Raw genomic sequence first — 24,826 nt, 5'->3', positions numbered from 1 at the left:
GGTGGGATTGTTATGGTATGATGAAGAGTGAGGACAAGAGATGAGGTTCCAAGTAGCTCATACTCAGGTTACCTTTATGGGGGTTTATTCCTTCGCCAAAAAAAAGGGCTTGTGTTATCAATTCTACGCATTCGAGATGAGGCGCAATGTGACCTAGTACAATGAAGAGCCTGGGGAAAGGCTAGGCGTGTCATTTATTATGCAAGTATTCAGCACACGTTCGTTTAATTTGAGTTTGTGGAAGAAGGGTTTTCATGTTCCCAAGATGTAAGCAATAGATGTCGCGTTCGTGCTTGTGTATTCAAATGAAGGTGAGATGTAAATTGAGTTTGGACAAAGGTTATATAACTTTCAATTTATAAGGTCTTTTCACACGAACAATGCTCATATCTGCTAAATTTTAATTTTGTGGGAGACGTTTTTTCCTATCTTGAAGGTGCAGGCAAAAGATGCTGTGTTCGTGCTTGTGTATTCAAATGAAGGCTAGATGTAAATTGTTTGCAAAGAGTCTTGACAAAGGTTAGATAAGGTCTTTTCACAAGAACACTAAAACAAAAACAAAAGTGTACACATGAGAGTTTCAGCCCATGAACGCAGACAAAAAAGAAGAACTGATCGAGGGCTCGCTCAGCCACACCGGTGTAAAAGGAAACGTTGTCCGCTGGGAAAAAAAGTCATAGGAACGATAGTCCCCAGCTGGACAAACTTTCCTAGACTTTCAGCGGACACATTTTCCCAGGACAGAGAGTCCTGAGGGCCCCAAAGGGTTTAAAATCGTGATCGTGATTGGCGTTTTTTGACCTTTCTGTGACCGTGATTGCCGAAATTTCAATTTCTGTGATCGTGATGGAACTTTGCCCGTGATCCGTGATGACAAAAAAATCAAGTCTCGTGATCGTGATCGTCATTTGTTTTCGTGATCGTGATGGGCATTATTGCAAAGCATTTTATTTTCAACGTACATTTTTCACAGCTGTATCACTCTATGATCCTCTATCCGTCAAGGTGTTTGTGATCGTGAAAACAAAAATCAAGGTAACTGTGATCGTGAAAGCTAAAATTTCCCTTCCTGTGATCGTGATGATACACCCCCTTTGGGGCCCTCAGTCCTAGCCTATATTTAGGGGTCGAACTTTGAGTCCTGGGGGACATCTTTTCACTCTCAGTCCGGAAAATAACTTTCAAACAGACGGACACTTCATCCTTTCACACCGCATCTAATCAGTTTTTCCTTTACTGCATGCATCATACACAACAATCCCAACATTTCTCTTTCTCGCCTCGAAAACACAAGGGCTCTCCTCACCAAATAAAACAAAAGTCTCCCTTCGCAACAAAATCAAAGTCAGCGGAAGTGTGTGCCGTTGTTTCGCAACAAGAGCCAGGCTGCAGACCTACCCTCCCCCCCCCCCCTTCCCCCCGCTCCTTCCCACCCCTACTTGACAGCACATGAAAACAATGTTGACAAGTCAGGGAAGCCGAGAGGGGGACTCTTCTCCAGGTGGCAAAGAGCACTTAACACGGCGGAAGCCAGACGAGAGTCCTCAGGGAGTCGCATTTCGTCTTGGAGAACCGCTGGAAAAAGACAAGGAGTTGGATCCCTTGGGGGGGCGTGCATGAAAAAGTGTCCAGCTGGGTGCAAACCCAGGCACCGGATCGGATTGGGTGACATTGAGATTTGTTTTCTTCTTCTTCTGCGTTCGATGTGAGATTTGTTTTAAATTTGAACCAAATTCTCCCCGTCTGCATACAGTTGGTTGGGGAAGGATCCCGAATTTTTACCAGCTCCTAAGAAGGACCACCTCCTGTTCTGACAAAACTAACGGTGTAAGAGCGCTCAAAACAGTTCCATTTGCAACATTTACCCTCTAAGGCTCTTTACAACCAAACCGCCTCAAGACAAACCACCAGAGGACAAGGCACTTGCCCCTGGTAGTGTCACACCACAACTCCATTCAAATAAAGAAAAGAGACCCACAACGGCAGCACTGACTGCCAGCACTGACACATAATGATCCAGCTGGATCTCCAAACTAACTCCATGACTCTCCTTGGAACCACCTCCTGCTCGGGTGTCTCGTTGACTGGGAGCTAGAGCGCGACAACGGTCCCTCCTTTGCGATGGCCCTTCTTTTTACATTTAGTCAAGTTTTGACTAAATGTTATAACGTAGAGGGGGGAATCGAGACGAGGGTCGTGGTGTATGTGCGTGTGTGTGTGTGTGTGTGAGTGTGTGTGTGTGTGTGTGTGTGTGTGTCTGTCTGTGTGTGTGTGTGTGTGTGTGTGTGTGTGTAGAGCGATTCAGACTAACCTACTGGACCGATCTTTATGAAATTTGACATGAGAGTTCCTGGGTATGAAATCCCCGAACGTTTTTTTCATTTTTTTGATAAATGTCTTTGATGACGTCATATCCGGCTTTTCGTGAAAGTTGAGGCGGCACTGTCACGCTCTCATTTTTCAACCAAATTGGTTGAAATTTTGGTCGGGTAATGTTCGACAAAGCCCGGACTTCGGTATTGCATTTCAGCGTGGTGGCTCAGGGGCGGATCAGTTCATTTTATGGGGGGGGTTTCCAAAAGTATATTGTGAAGATATGGGTGTGAAGGCGCGAAGCGCCGAGCCGACGGCGCGAAGCGCCTAGCTTGCTAGGGGGGTCCGGGGGCATGCCCCCCCGGAAAATTTTGAAAAAAAGGATGCAAAATGGTGCAAGCTGGTGCATTCTGAGGATGATCATTACCAGTTCCAGGCAGCAGATTTTGTCACTGATTAATACCCACAAAATTGAAACTCAACCCAAAAAAACACACAAAAATATTTTTATTTTTTGGCTGGGGGGGGGTTTCCGGAAACCCCAGAAACCCCCCCCTCGTCCGCCCCTGTGGCTTAAAAATTAATTAATGACTTTGGTCATTAAAAATCTGAAAATTGTAAAAAAAATATGTTTTTTATAAAACGATCCAAATTTACGTTCATCTTATTCTCCATCATTTGCTGATTCCAAAAACATATAAATATGTTATATTCGGATTAAAAACAAGCTCTGAAAATTAAATATATAAAAATTATTATCAAAATTAAATTTTCCAAATCAATTTAAAAACACTTTTATCTTATTCTTTGTCGGTTCCTGATTCCAAAAACATATAGATATGATATGTTTGGATTAAAAACACGCTCAGAAAGTTAAAACGAAGAGAGGTACAGAAAAGCGTGCTATCCTTCCCAGCGCAACTACTACCCCGCTCTTCTTGTCAATTTCACTGCCTATGCCGTGAGCGGTGGACTGACGAGGCTACGAGTATACGGTCTTGCTGCGTTGCATTGCGTTCAGTTTCATTCTGTGAGTTCGACAGCTACTTGACTAAATGTTGTATTTTCGCCTTACGCGACTTCTTTTTTTCTTTTTTTCCCCCATCTAAAGTCGGGGTCAAACCCTGTAACATGCGCCTAATGGTTTTACCGTGAGGGCGTTAAACATTACATACCATCATTTACCCTCTCTGAATAACGTGCGCATGTCACAACAGTTACGGACGCCGAACCACTAAGACATTTTCGTTGTTTTACACTTCTGGCAGCGTTCCTTCTGAATTAAAACGGACTAGTTTATGTCGACAAACATAACTGATAACATACCAAAGTTGCTACAAAAGACAGCTGGTACTATATTTTGACATTTTAGCAGTATGTGTCCTATATTTCTAGCGCAAACAAAAAATAACAGCAAAATCTCAAAGTGTGTGTGTGTCCCCGAATATGGACTATACCTTCACCAAATAGACGAAAAGAAAAGATGAAGACTGGTTTCATTCAGCCCTGGGGTCATGTGCACAAGAAAGTGCCGAACTGGATGGATACCAAACACTGCGTGAGACTGGCTATGATTTTAATTTGTTTGAGATCAGAACAAATCCCGCCCAGTGCTAAGGTCACACCCAGCAGGGCTCTTTCTCGTGCACGCCATCCCTGATGCACGTAAGCTGATACCCAGCACTGCGTGGGACTGGCTATGATTTTAATTTGTTTGAGATCAGAACAAATCCCACCCAGTGCTAAGGTCACACCCAGGGGGGCTCTTTCTCGTGCACGCCACCCCTGATGCACGTAAGCTGGTCTGGGGACGGCGTTAAGGGGCGTCCGTTTCTCCCACCTTGCGTGATTGGATGTGAAGCAAGAGATTTGTCACCTGGTATTTCATTGGGTGAGAATTATGTTCTTGTTTTAGCACACATAACGACAGTTTGTTTGAATGAGGGAAGACAGGACGCACGCAAGTTTGCGTGACTGTGAAAAGTGCAGACACTAAACGAAACACAGAAGTACAAACCGAGAGAGAGAGAGAGAGAGAGAGAGAGAGAGAGAGAGAGAGAGAGAGAGAGAGAGAGAGAGAGAGAGAAAGAGACAGACAGACAGACAGAGACAGACAGACAGACACAGAGAGACAGAGAGAGAGAGAGGGGGAGAGAGCGAGAGAGAGAGAGAGAGAGAGAAGAGAGAGAGAAATGGAGGGAGAGAGAGGGAGAGAGAGAGAGAGAGAGAGAGAGAGAGAGAGAGACAAGACACAGACACATATATAAGTGTGGCCATTGGCCCATATACCAAATCAGGGCGAGAGAGATAGAGACAGATAGACAGGCAAGCAGGCAGACAGACAGAGAGGTGTTGCCAAATAAGTCAGCAGAGAACATTTTTCGTAAAGAATAACAAGTCGTGTAAGGCGAAAATACAACATTTAGTCAAGCTGTCGAACTCACAGAATGAAACTGAACGCACTGCATTTTTTCACTATAGCATCGTCAGTCCCCCGTTCGTGGAAAAGATAGTATAGCGCGGTAGTGGTTGCGCTGAGCAGGATAGCACGCTTTTCTGTATCTGTATTCTTTTTAACTTTCTGACCTTGTTTTTAATCCAAACATAACATATCTATATGTTTTTAGAATCAGGAACCAGGAACCGACAAGAAATAAGATGAAATTGTTTGTAAATCGATTTCGGAAATTTAATTTTAATCATAATTTTCATATTTTTAATTTTCAGAGCTTGTTTTTAATCCGAATATAACATATTTATATGTTTTTGGAATCAGAAAATAATGAAGAATAAGATGAAATTATTTTTGGATCGTTTTACAAAAAAATAGTTTTAATCTTCTTCTTCTGGGCTGAAACTCCCGCGTACACTCGTGTTTTTTGCACGAGTGGAATTTTACGTGTAAGACCGTTTTTTTACCCCGCCATTTAGGCAGCCATACGCCGTTTTCGGAGGAAGCATGCTGGGTATTTTCGTGTTGCTATAACCCACCGAACTCTGACATGGATTACAGGATCTTTTTCGTGCGCACTTGGTCTTGTGCTTGCGTGTACACACGGGGGTGTTCGGACACCGAGGAGAGTCTGCACACAATGTTGACTCTGAGAAATAAATCTCTCGCCGAACGTGGGGACGAACTCACGCTGACAGCGGCCAACTGGATACAAATCCAGCGCGTTACCGACTGAGCTACATCCCCGCCCTAATAGTTTTAATTACAATTAAAGATTTTTAATGACCAAACTCATCAATTAATTTTTAAGCCTCCAAGTTGAAATGCAATACCAAAGTCCGGCCTTTGTCGAAGATTGCTTGACCCAAATTTTTAATCCATTTGATCGAAAAATGAGGACGTGACAGTGCGGCCTCAACTTTCACAAAAAGCCGGATATGACGTCATCAAAGATATTTATCGAAAAAATGAAAACAACTTCTGGGGATATCATACTCAGAAAGTCTTGTGTAAAGTTTCATAAAGATCGTTCCAGTAGTTTTCTCTGAATCACTCTACACATACACACAGACACAGACACACACACATACACCACGACCCTCGTCTCGATTCCCCCCTCTATGTTAAAACATTTAGTCAAAACTTGACTAAATGTAAAAAGAGCAAGAGTGACTGCAGGCCTTGAAAAGTGATCACGGGAAAATGTTCTTGTAAGACAGGTCGGGAGGGAAGAAGGGGACCTGTTTGGACTAACCCTTCCTCAGTTTGGGAAGTGAGGGGGGGGGGGGGGGGTACGGAGAGAGGAAGAGCATAGTAAAAAGGACTTCACCTGACCTTGTCATTGATAGTGAGCGAGTTTTAGCGTCAACTAAGGTGACTCGAGTCGAACCGGAGGTCGCAAAAACTCGGTCCGGTACGACTGGAGTGACGTCACCGGTTAACCAACTTTCAACCTTGCTTCCTGCGTAGGGTCTCTCCAGTTCCAAGATGGCTGCCAAGGCGAGGTGAGAAACTTCTGCAAATATTTTTTGACAAAGTTACGGATTGTGAGAAGACATTTGTTGTAAATCACTTAGCCTTTCAAAAATTAAGGATACTGGGTTGGATACTGTCTTGGTTTTAATGCATTTTATTTTAGCAGTGATGTTTATTTTGGGAAGAAATGAGGTCAACAGGAGTTTGGGTGCGATTTCGGCTCAAATGTACTTTAGCGCCCTGAACTTTTACCCGGCTGTTTTGCGCTCGATTTTCACGCTCACTTCTTCATTGACGTTCGAATCGATAGTTCGATGTTTTGGCATTACATTCACATCAACAATAAAACAGTACTGCTTGTTCATCATCGTCGTCCATCAACTCTCCACAACAGTAAATCCGTAACGCGCTTGTCGCCATCTTGTTGCAAGGGACGCGACTGGACACAACCCAACAGCGTTTCCGCGAAGAAAAAAACCAGACATGCGCAGTGACCCTACCGTAGCTCAACCCTGTTCCTCGCGAAAACTCGCTCAGTAGCTAGCAGATGTACATAGAACTGGCCTCAGCCGAAAACCTGATTAAATAAAAAGAAATCGTTTTTGATTATCTGTCGGCGATGCAGAGATTGACCCATGATTCTGACACTCTGGCAGCTGCTTTCGTACGAGAAAGGCTAACTGAAGTGTTTCTCCGGAAGTTAAAGGTACAATAGTGAAAAAGCCACTTAGTAGAAGTTTTCTAGCACATTTTATTTTAAGAAGTCAAAGGATCATTCGATGTGCTGTCTTTGAGACAAACCTGCAAGGATAAGCTCGAGAATGCTTCGTTAATATGCATTAATGAAAATTGAGGAAAGGTTTCTATGCACGCTCTTCTGCATCTGAGGCATGTTTCTGTTCATCGTCATATTTTTTCAGTGCTGGTAAATCAACCGTGACGCTATCAGAACAAACCCTTGCAACTTTAGATACTAAAACTCTGTAATCTATCAAATGCGTGCAAGATTCACTGCTCCCAGGGACGAAAAGTAGGACGGAAGCAAAATCAAATAAAGACAGTGCATAGACAAATTACAGTCTGCTAAAATCCCCCAAAGTAAAGCGTTTACGATAAAAATGATGAAACGTTCAGGCTATGTTAACCGTAGCTAACGAGCTTGATTTTTCATTTTTGAATAACAACGATGTTTGCATTGTACACAAGTGTGCAAGCTGACTGTGTTACCCACACACACACACACACACACACACACACACACACACACACACACACACACACACACACACACACACACACACTCTCTCTCTCTCTCATACACACACACACACACACACACACACACACACACACAATTGTGTGATTTCGTGATAAACAATGTCAAAAAAAGTACTTAAAATATTGTCAAGGAATGTAAAAAGATACATATAAACCATTGATGGATTAAAAACAAACAAACTGGAACTTCCGGAATTCACAGAAGAATTTGATGACATCATCTTCCTACAAGAAACACATTTAGACAGAGACAATGCAAAGAATGTTCACATACCAAACTTCGCACCTGGTGTACACTACATAAGAATGAAAAGAAAAAAATGCTTCAAGTACATCTGGAGGAATATCCTTATTTATCAAAGAACATTTACGACAATGTGTTAGCATTTTACCAAGAAGTAATTGTGATATGGTTTGGATAAAAATACGAGATGTGCAAGCCAATAGTAACTTTTTGTATTGGATGTGTGTATATTCCTCCTCTGACTTCTTCGTTTGGACATGACAACAGCTTGGATATTTGGGACAGACTAGAAGAAAACATTGAAGAATTTGCAAGAAAAGGTGAGATCATTTTGTGCGGTGATTTCAATGCAAGAACATCTCAGGCTGCAGATGACATAACAATGGACAATGATAGCAGTTCATATAATCTACCTAAGAATTATATGTTTGATTATTTACACAATCGAATATCAATGCATAACTCAATACACAAAATTGGAAGGAGGTTGATACCCCCCGCGGGTTAGGGGGAAGAATTTACCCGATGCTCCCCAGCATGTCGTAAGAGGCGACTAACGGTTTCTGTTTCTCCTTTTACCCTTGTTAAGTTTTTCTTGTATAGAATATAGTCAATGTTTGTAAAGATTTTAGTCAAGCAGTATGTAAGAAATGTTAAGTCCTTTGTACTGGAAACTTGCATTCTCCCAGTAAGGTCATATTTTGTACAACGTTGCAAGCCCCTGGAGCAAATTTTTGATTAGTGCTTTTGTGAACAAGAAACAATAGACAAGTGGCTCTATCCCATCCCCCCCCCCTTTCCCCGTCGCGATATAACCTTGAACGGTTGAAAACGACGTTAAACACCAAATAAAGAAAGAAAGGAGGTTGATATCAATGTGCATAGATAATAGCTTATACATTTTAAATGGGAGGACTTTGGGAGATCTGAATGGACAATTTACATGCTTTAATCAACATGGTAGTAGTGTTGTGGATTACTTTATTTGTTCAAAAAACAGAAAACAAGACGTTCTTAGAATGAAAGTTCATCCCCTCAATGATTACTCAGATCATTGTCGAATAGAATTGAATATATTTATATCCGGACTTATGAAGAAAAGCAAAATCTTGTCTAAAAATTCCAATTCTTTAAATTCATTACCAAGTGACAATGAAACAAAAACAGAATACAGATGGGATGATTTATCAGAAGTAAAATTCATAAAAGCAACTAATCTACCATGGATAAAGGATCAGATTGTTCTTTTGGAAAAAAAATATAAACAACAATATTATAAACGAATCAATGCCTTCTAATGAAATAAATTCGATGGTCAACGAAATGACAGGGATTATAAAATCAGCTGCAGATATAAGCCTCAACAGAAATATTAAAATACAAAAGAATAGGAAACAAGTCGCGTAAGGCAAAATTACTACATTTAGTCAAGATGTGGAACTCACAGAATGAAACTGAACGCACTGCATTTTTTCACAATAACCGTAGTCCGCCGCTTGTGCAAAACGGAGTGAAACTGACGAGCCTGTTCAGCGCGGTAGTGGTTTCGCTGTGCTGCATAGCACGCTTTTCTGTACCTCTCTTCGTTTTAACTTTCTGAGCGTGTTTTTAATCCAAACATATCATATCTATATGTTTTTGGAATCAGGAACCGACAAGAAATAAGATGAAATTATTTGCAAATCGATTTCGGAAATTTAATTTTGATCATAGTTTTTATATTTTTAATTTTTAGAGCTTGTTTTTAATCCAAATATAACATATTTATATGTTTTTGGAATCAGGAAATGATGTAAAATAAGATGAACGTAAATTTGGATCGTTTTATTTAAAAACAAATTAATACAATTTTCAGCTTTTTAATGACCAAAGTCATTAATTAATTTTTAAGCCACCAAGCTGAAATGCAATACCGAATTCCGGCCTTCGTCGAAGATTGCTGTACACAAATGTCAAACAATTTGATTGAAAAATGAGGGTGTGACTGTGCCGCCTCAACTTTTACAAAAAGCCGGATATGACGTCATCAAAGGTATTTATCGAAAAAATGAAAAACATATCCGGGGATATCATTCCCAGAAACTCTCATGTCAAATTTCATAAAGATCGGTCCAGTAGTTTGGTCTGAATCGCTCTACACACACACACGCGCAGACAGACAGACACACAGAAACCCCACGACCCTCGTCTCGATTCGCTCTCTATGTTAAAACATTTAGTCAAAACTTGACTAAATGTAAAAAAGCGAATAAAAAATGGTTTGATAAAAATTGTCATAAATACAAAAAAGATATAAAATCAATACTTAACGCTTTAAATAGACAACCATTTAATAAGTATTTACAACAAAAATACTTTGCAAAACGCAAAATTTACAATAGTTTGATAAAGTTAAAGAAACGCAAATTTAAAGATGTATTGGTAAATAAATTAAATGATGATTTTAATAAAGATCCAAACACTGCATGGAAAATCTTAAAGGATTTACAAATAATGGGTGAGAGAAGTACTAAAACTCACCATATAAATACTTCAAAATGAATGTCTCATCTTGAAAAACTAATTGGGACAGAAACCCAGGTGATGCAAGAACAGAGAGAAAACTTTCTTTATTTGGTGTTTGTCATGAAGTGGATTGTAGGGTGGCCGAGTGGTAACGCACTTGCGCTCGGAAGCGAGAGGTTGCGAGTTCGACCCTGGGTCAGGGCGTTAGCAATTTTCTCCCCCTTTCTTAACCTAGGTGGTGGGTTCAAGTGCTAGTCTTTCGGATGAGACGAAAATCCGAGGTCCCTTCGTGTACACTACATTGGGGTGTGCACGTTAAAGATCCCACGATTGACAAAAGGGTCTTTCCTGGCAAAATTGTATGGGCATAGATAAAAATGTCCACCAAAATACCCGTGTGACTTGGAATAATAGGCCGTGAAAAGTAGGATATGCGCCGAAATGGCTGCGATCTGCTGGCCGATGTGAATGCGTGATGTATTGTGTAAAACAATTCCATCTCACACGGCATAAATAAATCCCTGCGTCTTCAATATGTGCGCGATATAAATTGCATACAATAAAAATAAAAATAAAAAATAAAAATAAATCCCTGCGCTTAGAACTGTACCCACGGAATACGCGCGATATAAGCCTCATATTGATTGATTGATTGAATAAGGAGTTACTTTTCTGTATACGTGTTCTGCCCTATCTTATTACACTGACTCTTCAATCTTCACACTAAAACACTCCAAACACAGAATTTGGGAGGATGCAGACTTATTTCCTCACACAAATTATAACACAATTCTTCACATAAAGAAAACAACATCAATACCAATCAACTTCTCGTCCACACCGTTCATACAATCTCTTTACAATCACTCCACACACGTGATTAATGATATAAAGAAATTATTTCAATAATTAATTACTGCACAAGGTAAAGTGTTGACAGACATTCACGAGTTCGTATCACGGCTCACTACATGTCGTCATTTACACCACCTTGTGCCGCTGAATCCCCGTAGACGATGAATTCCCAGAAACTCTCCTTTTAGATGCCAACATGCACCCTTCACGTTTCTCTCCGAGAAACACTTTCGCCATTAACGAAAAGAACCGTCGTCTCTACGACCGGTGATGATGGAGACTCCTCCGTCCAGCCATCTGCGCCGATGTGGTCTCTCTCTCTCCACCATCGTCACGCCTCTGCCGTGTGAGGTCCGTCCCTCGCTCCCGCTCATGAACCCTCGTCATGGAAACTCCTAAAGAATTAACCCAAGTCTTAATACACATTCTCTTAAACCATCTCCTCTTCCTAAACTAAAGTCATGTAACATCTCTCTCGTTCATTCTACATTCACATTCCGTCCACAGTCAATATCCAAACTATATGTAGCCAAGTGCACTTCGCTACCCTAAACACTCTAATCATCGCATAGCGAAACAGCCTTGTGTACAGTACAAACGGGATACCCACCCCATAGCAGACGATACGATGATGCGCGCGCACCTTGCCGGCGCAAATTCTAATAAAATACCTTTCTTTATATATCTACCTAACTTCTATCTTTCAAAGTCCCTTTTATCTTTGATACGGTCCTAATTATATTTAGGTTTGCATAGAAGTGACTGATTAGGCTGGATGGCTGCATATTATTGTGTTATTTACGATAATGCTTCGAACTGACCAAAGCGTCACTCTGACCTTGACCGGTTTTCATGTATCGTCGAGAGAAATTGACTCTCACAAACTCATCTTTGTCTTTTCAATCATTGTTTTGTCATTTTTGTATCACTATTACATATCCCGTACCTATGTTGCATATGATTTTAGTTTGTTTATAAGGATTTGGTTGTAATGAGTGATGCTTGGTTCCTCTGCAAAGATTGCTAATTTATGCAGACAGGTACTCGCGCAGGAATTTAGCCGATTCCATTTACTTTCGGACTTTACCGCTTCGTACTAAGTCAATGTATAATTTTCCCCCAAGTAACGCATATCATGGTGTTTGTCTAGGGTTCTTCTTTTTATCTGTATGATTTATGAGTTTGTCCATTATTCCAGTTTGGAGAGTTTTGTAATTTTCCGCACTGAAGTTGGTTCAGTGCCTTCACTAGGACCATTGTTTTTGCATCCTACTAAATAAATATAAGTTTTTACGAAATGTGATCTATTGCAATGGAAAGCTAAAGGTCGTAGCTTTAATTTGATGTATTGTTTGTTATGATTGGTTATGTATTTGTTTAAATAACGTAGGATAAAGCAAGTGTAAGAAACACAGATTCCGTGTTTCTGGCCGTATTCAGTCCGATTTTCATCACCGCCGGACGGTGCTTTCTGTGCAGTCCGCGCCGGGGCTATAAGTATAAGCCGGCGGTCCGACTAAACTACGCGCCAGCACGCGCTAGCACGCGCCAGCACGCGCTAGCACGCGCCAGCTTGAACCATAGCACTTATATACTTTATTTTTATATTTCTAGTTAGTTCATCGTCCATTCTCACATAATACAAAATTTCAAACTTCAATGATAAAAAATACGGAAGTTATGACGAGTTTAAGGAGAGCTAATGCACTACTCTCAAATCCGACGATTGTCGGACATGGAGCCACGGCCTTAGCTAGGATAGCTCTCCTATAACGCGTCTTAGCTATCGTAAATTTTATCACTGAAGTTTGAAATTTTGTATAATGTAAGAACTGACGATGGAATGACTAGAAACATACAGATAAATTATATAACAGCTATGAATCTCAGTAGCGTCCACTTAAATTTGGTAGCGTGCAGTAGTCCGGATTTTGTCGGATTTGAGAGTAGCGCATTAGCTCGCCTAAAACCCGTCATAACTACTGAAATGTTCAACACTCAAGCTTGAAATTTTGTTTTTTGTAAGAATGGACAATTAACTATATAGAATATAAAAATAAATTATGTAAGTGTTATGGATCACCGGGTAGCGTCTACTTCAAAGTGGTAGCTTGCAGGCTGTTACTTTAGTCAATGGCGGAAATCGTCGGATTTGAGAGTAGTGCATTAGCTCTCCTTAAACTCGTCATAACTTCCGTATTTTTCATCATTGAAGTTTGAAATGTTGTATTATGTGAGAAAGGACGATGAACTAACTAGAAATATAAAAATAAAGTATATAAGTGCTATGGTTCAAGCTGGCGCGTGCTGGCGCCTAGTTTGAAGTAGACGCTACCCAGTGATCCATAACACTTACATAATTTATTTTTATAGTCTATATAGTTCATTGTCCATTCTTACATAATACAAAATTTCAAGCTTGAGTGTTGAACATTTCAGTAGTTATGACGTGTTTTAGTCGAGCCGGCTAATGCGCTTCTCTCAAATCCGACAAAATCCCGCCGCCGGGCAGTGACTAAAACTGCGCACTACCAATTTTAAGTGGACGCTACTGAGATTCATAGCTGTTATATGATTTATCTGTATGTTTCTAGTCATTCCATCGTCAGTTCTTACATTATACAAAATTTCAAACTTCAGTGATTAAAAACAATGTCGGATACGGAGTCATTCGTTCGAACACAGTCAGTCGGATGCAGAGCCACTCATTCCTCTGTGTGTGTGTGTGATCCATAGCACTTACATACTTTATTTTTATATTTTTTGTTAGATCATCGTCCATTCTCACATAATACAAAATGTCAATTTTCAATAATGAAAATTACGGAAGTTATGACAAAACTTCGACTATTGACTGAATACAGACATAATGCATACCAACTGCACAACCACTTTGAAGCAGGCACTGCCTTGACCTGTATCATTTATGTTACTTTATTCTTTAATTATACACAATTTCAGCTCCATAAATCAAAATGGTGATGGTTGTGTTGGATGATAGCAGAACTGCTAGGATAGTCTCAACTTCAAAGAACTTAGGACCAGCATTAGTTATAATTATACAACACGAAGCCGGTGGCGATCTGTCGGCAACTATTTTCAGTGAAGTATTTGAGCAGCAACAATGGAAAGATACGTCAGTCATGTATTTGCCATTATGTCAAAGAAGGGCGTTGTTGGGGTTTTTTTTTCGTCGGAAAGGGTTTGAAGTTTTTGAGCAGAGATATGCATAAGTTCAACGGAAGGATCCGCGGATGGCAGGCTTTCTTTCTTCTTTCTGTCGGTATGAACAAGAAAGGGGTGTTCTTCTGCCAAGAAGTTAAGGGGCGTTCTTTCGGCAAGCCTTTGAAGGTGTTGAGCAGCAGTGTCCCCGTGTAGTTACAGCCCCTGAAGCTGGGATAAGTATCAGTCGATTTTTTTTTCGACAGCTACTGGCGTTGTTTCGGCGCGGCAAGTGTTTGAGGTTGCCGAGCAGCAGTACGGGGTGGCAGTACGTATTGTAATAGTTACCACCCCCGGGAAAGATGGGATTAGCACGAGTCTTTTTGTCGGACATGGAGCCACGGCCTTAGGATAGCTCTCCTATAACGCGTCTTAGCACTTATATACTTGATTTTTATATTTCTAGTTAGTTCATCGTCAGTTCTTACATTATACAAAATTTCAAACTTCAGTGATAAAATTTACGATAGCTAAGACGCGTTATAGGAGAGCTATCCAAAGGCCGTGGCTCCATGTCCGACAATCGTCGGATTTGAGAGTAGTGCATTAGCTCTCCTTAAACTCGTCATAACTTCCGTATTTTTTATCATTGAAGTTTGAAATTTTGTATTATGTGAGAATGGACGATGAACTAACTAGAAATATAAAAATAAAGTATATAAGTGCTATGGTTCCAGCTGGCGCGTGCTGGCGCGTGCTAGCGCGTGCTAGCGCGTGCTGGCGCGTAGTTTAGGCGGACCCTAAGCCGGACACCGGCATAAGCATGCATTCGCTCCTAGCAGCTGAACACGACACTACACTTGCTTTGCTGTCTACGGGTTTCGCCTTCGGCCTCTACGTTTCCTTGCATTGTTTTCTTGAATAAAAAGTTGAAACAAGACTCTTGGACTTGGGCTTCGTGTCTACTACCCCTTCCACTCCTCCACTAGATATACTTAATCCATGAATCACTTAATCCACTAATGACACTACCATACATAGTATCACTGTCTTAAACATAACATAAATGCGTAACAACATTTATGTTCAAGAATTTCCCAACAAAAACCATAATACAATCACAACAAGAAGTCTCTTAAACTTCACACTAGAATTTAGTGCACTTTGTATACACTAACATTTACATTCCAGCTATGTATTCAAGCTTCAATAATATACAACATAGTAAATCATTTACCTTAAGAGACCCGTCTCTTGAAAGACTGTTTGTCCCCGACAAACCTGACAACCGCTATACACACCTTGCTCGGTCGAGCATCTACAACGTTGTGTCGTTATTAAAGATATAGTGTCCGCGCCGCCATTTTGGAGAGTTTTTTGTCGAATTCGGCCGATTTGAAGATTTTGGGGAATCTAGTGTACCTTAATTAAGACGCACCTGGTCCGGTTTGCTCAATAAAGCACCACAAGTATGCTAAATAATTAAATCAAAATGAGTTTTTTGACGTCTGCTCTCCACCATTTGAAGATTAAAATTGGCCGTCATAGACTGGTTTTCGTCGCGAGCGCGTGCCGTTAGCATGACGACTAAAAACAATGGCGGATGAGATAGCCGCTCAGTGGGACAAGCCCGCAAGTTTCAGTGAGAAATCGACTCCATGTGGTTCTGAAAGCAGCTGACTGACTCCGAACGACACAGAATCACGAGAAAGACATGCTCGGCGCACAAAATGCAAAGTTATCATCAGCAAGCAGACGGAAAGCTGGATTCAACTGAGTGTCAGTTTTACCGTTCAGTGTGCGCCGCGACGTAGCTCTAACCTGCTACTGGATGTGTAAGTATTAAATAAAGCGAGTGTTGTGGTGTATACTTTGGAAAGACCTGGACACATTTTGCTGCCGTGTTGTATGTGTGTCTGCAGGTGTGTAGTGCGAATGAAGGATCAATCAATGTGTCCAGTTTTCCTGTTTTTGTTTGAACACGGACACAGTGTCAGTGTGTGTGTTTGCAACTACGGTGCGTGTGTGTCTGTGCACTGCACAGGAGCTTGTATCAAAACGCCGGTCGATCATCGTAGTAAGGGTAAGCATGCAGAAGTAAATAATGATCGACCGGCGGTTGAATACAAGCTCCTGTGGTGTACTGACAGAGTAGCCAGTCTGTGAGTAATCCCCCTAAAAAAAAAATTGTAGATGAAAAAAGTAGGGTCAGTCAGCACACGTGATACTGATATTTTAACGCTTTATCAGTTTATGGGCAGTTGTTTCTTTGCAGTCTTTGGAGGTTGTGCAACAGAACATGTTATTTATAACTGACATTTTATATTGTCAGTGGTATGAGTTTTTCTGTCCAGTAAGAACTCTGATTGAAGTTTATTGGTGAAGCTTTGTGAAAGGGTTACTTTTAATGAAGAACACATTCTTCCTCAGTGTTCATTGAAGCAAACACTAAATGTGGCAGAATTTCATTCATCCTTTCTTTTTTGACTGCCATTTTAAGTGTCGCTGTGCATGTTCAAAGCTTCATGTTCAGAACTGATGTTGCTGTAGAACTATGTAATTGGCCAGCCTTTGGTTTACACTTAGTGGTTTTAGATGTTGCTATAATTACTATAACAATTTTCTGACATTTTCAGGGACCAAGCACCCGGACATCAAACATTCTTGCAATGTGTGGCAATAATGGCATAACATATTTCAGACAAAAAGATCAGTAAGGTGAGTTTAAATGTTCATAATTTTGGTGTAAGTCAAGCTTATCTTTTATCTTGAGCAACTATCTCTGTCGTGTCTCTCTCAGGCTGCGTACCCGACATAAGTTGCCAGGAACCAATTCCTTGAGTGTGGCAATGGTTTACCATTTCTGGTTTACTTGAACTGCAGCCATACAGAGAGGAATTGTTGAGTGATTAAAAGTTATGGAGTCTTTAAAAAGATGTAGTTAGAGGATAAGACACTGTAAACAGTATTTGTCTTCTTCGTGGTTATAACAAAACTGCAGCATGTGTCTTCAATTTCTGAAGATGCATTATAACGACAGTGGCACCCCCCTTTTAAGACCTCAAACAATCTGAGAAAATCAAGTCTTAAAAAGGAATGTGTCTTAAAATGGGGGTAATTTTACAGACGTTATGAACAGAAAATGTGAGAAAACAAGGTTTTAAAAAGGAGGGAGTTTTAAATTTGGGGTCTTAAAAGGGGGGTTCCACTGCATTATACATGCCATGGAAATCATGATGATTTTACAGATAAATACAATGACAATTGAAAGCAATTTGTAGCCCAGTGTCTTATTATCTGATTATCTTCTGTCTATTTTTATCATTGCACCTTTGCTACAAAACTCGTGGTTACAACTTGACCCAAAGTCAATTATTATCAATAAACTAAGCAACATGCGCACACAAAAACATACTCAATTGTCGAGAACAGTGTCAGTTTTATTCCATGTAGATCTTAAATGCAAATGTACACATTTTCAGAAACAAGTCTTAGAATTATGCATTTCAATCATATAAAAGATGTGAATTAATATAACCCACACCCATGATTTGTATTACTTCAACAGGGTATAATTATGGCTTGGCTTGCTGCAACATGTCAACGAGCACTCTTCAACACATATTTGTTCTGCACAAGGTTTACTAGACCTGTCAATTCAACGCATTAATCAAGATACTTTCAGGACCCTTCCCCAGACTTTATTGTTCATGTCAGCTGTTCTTTGTGCCAGATTGTGTATCCCTTTTGACTGACAATAATGCTGCAGAGGAAAATACTACTGTGGAACTTGTAAAATGCTGAGAAAATCAGCTACGTCTTAAACAGGGGGAGTAAATTTACAGAGATTATAAACATAAAATCCAAAAAAACAGGATCTTAAAGAAGGGGGGGGGGGGGGGGGGCTGTAAATGAGGGTTCCACTGCACAGCTAAAAGTGATTTTTCTCTGCAGGTACAATATAGTGTCTACAATACAAAGATGGTTTGCAGTGGAGGTTGACGTTGCAAAGTCCTATGCACACATCACTGAACACAAAGTTCGTCCCCAAAAGGCGGAGCAGCAGGGAAGTTTTCTACAAGCCAGAACCCCCAAGTCTATCTAATCCCACGGTCTACACATCTGGTCCCCACAATGCCCTCCATCTACCAAGGAAATTGTTTTACAGCAACAGTCACAATAATTGTAGGTGCACCTTTATGTCTGCTCATTTGAGTTTATTTTATGCAAAGAATTGCAAGTGAAATCACATGTATATAAAATTATACCTGTAACTCCAATTATCCCAATACCTACACGAAACTATACTGAGACTAGAAATTAAAACAAGTCGCGTAAGGCGAAAATACAACATTTAGTCAAGTAGCTGTCGAACTCACAGAATGAAACTGAACGCAATGCAACGCAGCAAGACCGCATACTCGTAGCATCGTCAGTCACCCGCTCACGGCAAAGACAGTGAAATTGACAAGAAGAGCGGGGTAGCAGTTGCGCTCAGAAGGATAGCACGCTTTTCTGTACCTCTTTGTTTTAACTTTCTGAGCGTGTTTTTAATCCAAACATATATCTATATGTTTTTGGAATCAGGAACCGACAAGGAATAAGATGAAAGTGTTTTTAAATTGATTTCGAAAATTTAATTTTCATATTAATTTTTATATATTTAATTTTCAGAGCGTGTTTTTAATCCAAATAATTATAACATATTTATATGTTTTGGGAATCAGCAAATGATGGAGAATAAGATGAATGTAAATTTGGATCGTTTTTAAAAGTTTTTTTTTTTTTACAATTTTCAGATTTTTAATGACCAAAGTCATTAATTAATTTTTAAGCCACCAAGCTGAAATGCAATACCGAAGTTCGGGCTTCGTCGAACATTACTTGACCAAAATTTCAACCAATTTGGTTGAAAAATGAGGGCGTGACAGTGCCGCCTCAACTTTCACGAAAAGCCGGATATGACGTCATCAAAGACATTTATCAAAAAAATGAAAAAAACGTATGGGGATATCATACCCAGGAACTCTCATGTCAAATTTCATAAAGATCGGTCCAGTAGTTTAGTCTGAATCGCTCTACACACACACAGAGACAGACACACACACACACACGCACATACACCATGACCCTCGTCTCGATTCCCCCCTCTACGTTAAAACATTTAGTCAAAACTTGACTAAATGTAATGAGGAAAAATATTAGTACTGTAAACTGCCTTTTAATTGTCCATCCGCTTTATGCACAGATTTTGCCCAAAGTAGGGGGTGGGGCGTTTACTAGGTACTGTGCCTGTGCAGGATCAGTTCCTCGTTAGAAATGGTGATATTTGGTGTCTTGGTGTGAACATTTTAATAGGAGATGTATCTGCACAATTAGTCACCCTGTAAGTATCTTTCGCCTGATATGCAAGTGTCTAAACAGAAGAAAAAAACACTAAAAACCCAACAAAAAATTCACTGAGAGTGAATAAACACACATCCTAAAAACCACAAAGTGAATAGTCAGTCAGTCAGTCATTGATACTGATCCAATCCATAGGAAATGGCGTAACCAAACACTGGTCGTTTCACATGCTCCCTTAAATCACTAAAATCAGACCTCTTCAACTTCCGAAGACGCTCTCTCATCTCCATCTTCTTTTCACAGGGCTATCCAGATACTCCAGTGACCAGAGTATTAAATAAACATTATAGTTGTCTTTCAGCATTCCCTAGAATGACAATGTCACTACAGGGTGCAGAACTGTGCACATCATTTAAAAAACACACACACACATACACACAAAACACACAACATATGTTGACGACACTGATCCAAATGTTGGAGGATGGGCGTTAACTAGGTACTGCGGGTGCTGAAAAAGTAGTTTAAGGTACATAAAAAAATCAAAAAACAATGTGCTTTGAGAGATAAAACATACACAAATTCAGAACGGTGCTAAATACAGAGTATGGTTACACCAACCCCCAACCAAATGTACTTCATATAACACCACAATGTACTTCAATACAAGCGACTAGGACGAAAGTCAGTGTTCTGGCCAGTTGGATCTAAATTGTCATTCCTATGACCCATACACAGCAACTGCACATGTATGGCGACTCTTACACCTTCACCCAAATAGCCAAATATGTATGTCCACAATGCAAGCTGTGTGAATGTTGCGTATCGTTTTGTTTTATTGATATTCCCATCCTCTTCTTCTTCCAGGGCGAGGGCACCTCCAATCTCTTCTCTGTGTGTGGGCCAGTGGGAGCCTGCTGTCATCAAGCACCAGTGCCTTGAAGTCCTGGAGCATACACAGAAAACCATCCATCACTAAAGACGCTTGATTCAGAATCAAACTTCAAATAATAAACATGAACCAAATGCAAGAAAAAGTGTGAAAATAAAAAGTAAAAGAATAGTATTTGTAATCTATTCATCTATGTAATGGGGTGCGGGTGTGAGTAAAAGATGTGTGTGTGTGGTGAGGGGGGGATTTACTTGTAGGCATAGGCTTTCCAGAGGCATACTGACGCACTGTGTAAAATTGTGTTCCAGTACTACCGATGAGCAAAAGTGCCAGTTACACATCTTAAGGTACTTGGAATGAATGCCCAGTTTACCCATGCATTGAACAGTAAAACCTAAGTTTGCCAACCCCCCCCCCCCCCCCCCCCCCGCCTTTTTTTCTAAACATTTGTCTTTTAAGACATTACTTTCTCAGATTTCTGTTTATAACCTCCATTCTAACATATATTGCTTTTTACATTTAGTCAAGTTTTGATCTTTAATTGAGTTTGTAATATCTTAAAAGAAGGGCTCCACTGTATCTCTAATTTTTTTCTGCACAAGTGGTATTGAAGCAGCAGTAGTCAAGTGCTAAACCGCATAAAGGCCTGTTTGGTATACTATTCGATTCTGATGTTTCAAGCAGAACTGCTGTGTGACATGTGGTTGGAAAATGTGTCTCAGGGATTGTCTTGATTTTTAAACAATTGAACAGGAAGGCAGACATGAATTTGAACTGCAAGGCATACACAATTCTAAAACCTAAACATCAGAATTATGACTTCCTACATTTTTAGCATGATCATGGAATCTGCTCGCCAATGTGTCATATATTTATTATAAAGATCAGTATGGAGGCAGAAATAATCAATCTGAAAAATATCCTTCATTTACAAAGAGCAAATGGGTGTAGTTTAAACAGTAAACAAGAATTCATATTTTAGAATACAGTGGAACCCCCTTTTACGACCCCCCAAAATCTGAGAAAATAAGGTCTTAAAAAGCAAGAAGTCTTACAATGAAGGTAAATTTGCACAGGTTATGACCTAAACATCTGAAACACAAGGTCTTAAAATAGGGGAGATCTTGAATTGTAAAGGTTTTTAAAAGAGGGGTTTCATGGTACAGCACCCCAATTGTGGGGACTGTTCATATGTATTTCCCTTTATGAGACACTAAAAGGTTGTGTGTAGTGACATTTAAGTGCACAAAATTTTAATTATTTGTCATTATCTTCTGAAAATAGGAAATAAATATATATGTATACACATTCACTAGAATAGCAACAAACAATAGGCACCAGTAATATAATTTGCGACTGAGACCTGCAAACCTCACTTTTTGTCATTATTTAATATACCCTGCAACAAAGTCATCCACCTAACAAATCTTGCAGAATAAAAAGGTACTTACTGGAATTATTGAGTTTAGAGGAGGGTTGGACTTGGAGGGCGGTGTTGTTTTTTGGATCAGCCTTCTTCCCCAGCAAACCAATTTCAGTTTGAGAGGACTTAGACCAGTCCTTTCCTCTTCATCTGCCCACACATAGAGACTGCTAATTCCTCTCCCTATCCTGCCTCCGCACCTTTTCTCTTGCAGGGGCAGCTCTGTTGTTGTTTTGAACATGAAACTTCCATAGCCTGGAAATAAAGACAAATTCATGAAAAGGATACACTATTCATCAATCCACCTTACAGTTAATGAGTTATTGTATCAAACTTCAATCATCATCAACTTCAAGAAAAGCTCACTTGAGTTTGACATATATACTCCCCTGCATGCGCACGCACACACACACACGCGCGCACACACACACACAGTGATCATGCATACACAAGTCTGAGAACACACAAACACACATGCAGGCACACACACACACACACACAACAAATGCACAAGACAATGATTTCCTCGACACTGTTCAGTGGGATAAGTATGTCTTCTCTTTTGGGTTACTATTCTGAGAATAAACACGATTTTCAGAGCTCTCTCATGTTCGGTGAAATACTGCTTCGAACTCCGTCTTGCACGCAAAGCGCACGTTTACTGTTCCAAGTGATCGATCAGTGACATGACAATGCATATACGTAAGGGAGTAAAAGTGCAACTTCAGAGACATATATTTGAAAGGATCACCAACAGGCAACAAACATGTCCAAGATAATCGGACTAAGTACTACTACTACCAGTACTGAATGATCTCTATCAAGGCGAATGATTCGGAGTGCACCAGAGCTATTTGACTCGCATGATCGATTCAGGCTTTGCAGTCCTGCTCAGAGCAACTTGTAAACAGATACTGACTGTCTCATTGAAAGCATTATTTTCTGTCAGATAACGTTTACTATGTAACACTCACCTTGTCAGACTAAAATAATCGCCGAGAGACGCCATTTTGATTGTTGTGACAAATTGGACAAAGGGAAATCACCCAACCATTACAAGAGTGCTCTTTCCTTGGATTCTTTTACGACAGTTAATTAGCTATCAAAACTGTTGAATTTGCAAAGTAAAGTTATTCCTCGTGGATGGTAGCATTATTTGTAACATAGAATCTTATGGTGAAGCTTTGAAAGCGATCTGAAGGCCTTTTCCGGCGGATACTATCCCTTTAAACCCAGACCAACTACATTTCTCATAAACACAACTCATGTCAAACTAGGGTTTTCTCGTGCAACACACGAAACCCGTGATATCGCTTCAAACGTGTCCTAGCATATCCCAATTCAATGTTTAGGGAGGTTAAAATCACGACGTGCTTCACATCACAACTATCCTACTCACATCTTTGTGACAGTGTTTAACGTCGTTTTCAACCGTTCAAGGTTATATTGCGACGGGAAAAGGAGGGGATGGGATAGAGCCACTTGTTAATTGTTTCTTGTTCACAAAAGCACTAATCAAAAAATTGCTCCAGGGGCTTGCAACGTAGTACAATATATGACCTTACTGGGAGAATGCAAGTTTCCAGTACAAGGACTTAACATTTCTTACATACTACTTGACTAAAATCTTTACAAACATTGACTATATTATATACAAGAAACACTTAACAAAGGTAAAAGGAGAAACTGAATCCGTTAGTCGCCTCTTACGACATGCTGGGGAGCATCGGGTAAATTCTTCCCCCTAACCCGCGGGGGGAACAGACAGAAAAGATAAATCAGGAACTAAACGATAAAAAAATGTGTCCCTACAATTCTTTATCAATATTGGATAGAACAATTTCAGACAAAGAAATTAAAGATGCATGCTATCATCAAAAGAATTTTAAAAATCTCCAGGAAAAGATGGAATCACTAATGCAATGATTAAAGCGAGTCTTCCAAATTTGATAGCACTTATACAAAAAAATATTTAATATCGTATTTATGACAGGCGTATATCCAACAAATTGGAAGAATGGTGTAAATATTCCATTATACAAAGGCAGTTGTCCAACAGATACAAACAATTATCGTGGAATAACATTAGCTAGTACACTGGGGAAAGTTTTCAGCACTATCATCAATATAAGAATAAACGCATTTTTAGAAAGGGAAAATAAATTGATTCCAGAGCAAGCTGGTTTCAGACAAAACAATAGAACAACAGATCAAATATTCATTATTAAGAAACTTGTAGATCAAGCCCTAAAATTAAGGAATGGCAGGTTGTATGGGTGTTTTGTTGACTTTCAAAAAGCATTTGATAATGTATGGCATGATGCATTACTAGTAAAATTAAATCGAATAGGAATAACCGGAATATGTTTTCACATTATCAACAATATGTATTCTGATGCCACAGTTTGTGTAAAATCCTCTAATGGATACAGTAGGGAACTAATTGTGAAAAAAAGAGTACATCAGGGCAATACATTAAGCCCAACCTTATTCAACATATTCATAAATGATATTACACAAAACTTGTGGGATAATGATTCCCCCAAAATTGAAACTCATTCGAATGATCGAATTTCATGTCTTTTATATGCTGATGATTTAGTTATTTTTTTCATCTACAAAGAAAGGCCTACAGCGGAAACTATATTACTTATATGAGTATTGCCAAAAATGGGGATTACAGATAAACAGAGACAAAACCAAAGTAATAGTATTTTCAAAAATAGATCTAAAGGTGCCAATATATTTTCATTGTGGAGAAGACATTATTCAAACAGCTGAAGAATATAAATATTTGGGAGTTGTACTACATAAAAACGGCAATCTAAATAGAGCACAAGATCATCTGAGCAAACAAGCAAACAAAGCACTTCATGCTTT

At 39.8% G+C, this 24,826-nt stretch overlaps 2 long non-coding RNA genes across 2 annotated transcripts; one reads left to right on the top strand and one right to left on the bottom strand.

Moving 5' to 3' along the window:
• Window positions 1-15,892: 15,892 nt before the first annotated feature.
• Window positions 15,893-20,694, top strand: LOC138981865 (uncharacterized). The gene is made up of 4 exons (XR_011460722.1): window positions 15,893-16,120; window positions 16,922-17,003; window positions 18,240-18,470; window positions 20,499-20,694. It is a non-coding gene; the product is annotated as an uncharacterized lncRNA (long non-coding RNA).
• LOC138981866 (uncharacterized) lies at window positions 20,506-23,120 on the bottom strand. Its single transcript, XR_011460723.1, has 3 exons — window positions 22,921-23,120; window positions 21,975-22,201; window positions 20,506-20,577 (listed from the first exon to the last, which is right to left on the bottom strand). It is a non-coding gene; the product is annotated as an uncharacterized lncRNA (long non-coding RNA).
• Window positions 23,121-24,826: the final 1,706 nt, after the last annotated feature.

This window comes from Littorina saxatilis, linkage group LG12 (assembly GCF_037325665.1).
Source record: "Littorina saxatilis isolate snail1 linkage group LG12, US_GU_Lsax_2.0, whole genome shotgun sequence".
Classification (NCBI taxonomy): domain Eukaryota; kingdom Metazoa; phylum Mollusca; class Gastropoda; order Littorinimorpha; family Littorinidae; genus Littorina; species Littorina saxatilis.
Note: the sequence above shows the minus strand (reverse complement) of the source record. Positions and strands in the feature narration are given on the sequence as shown.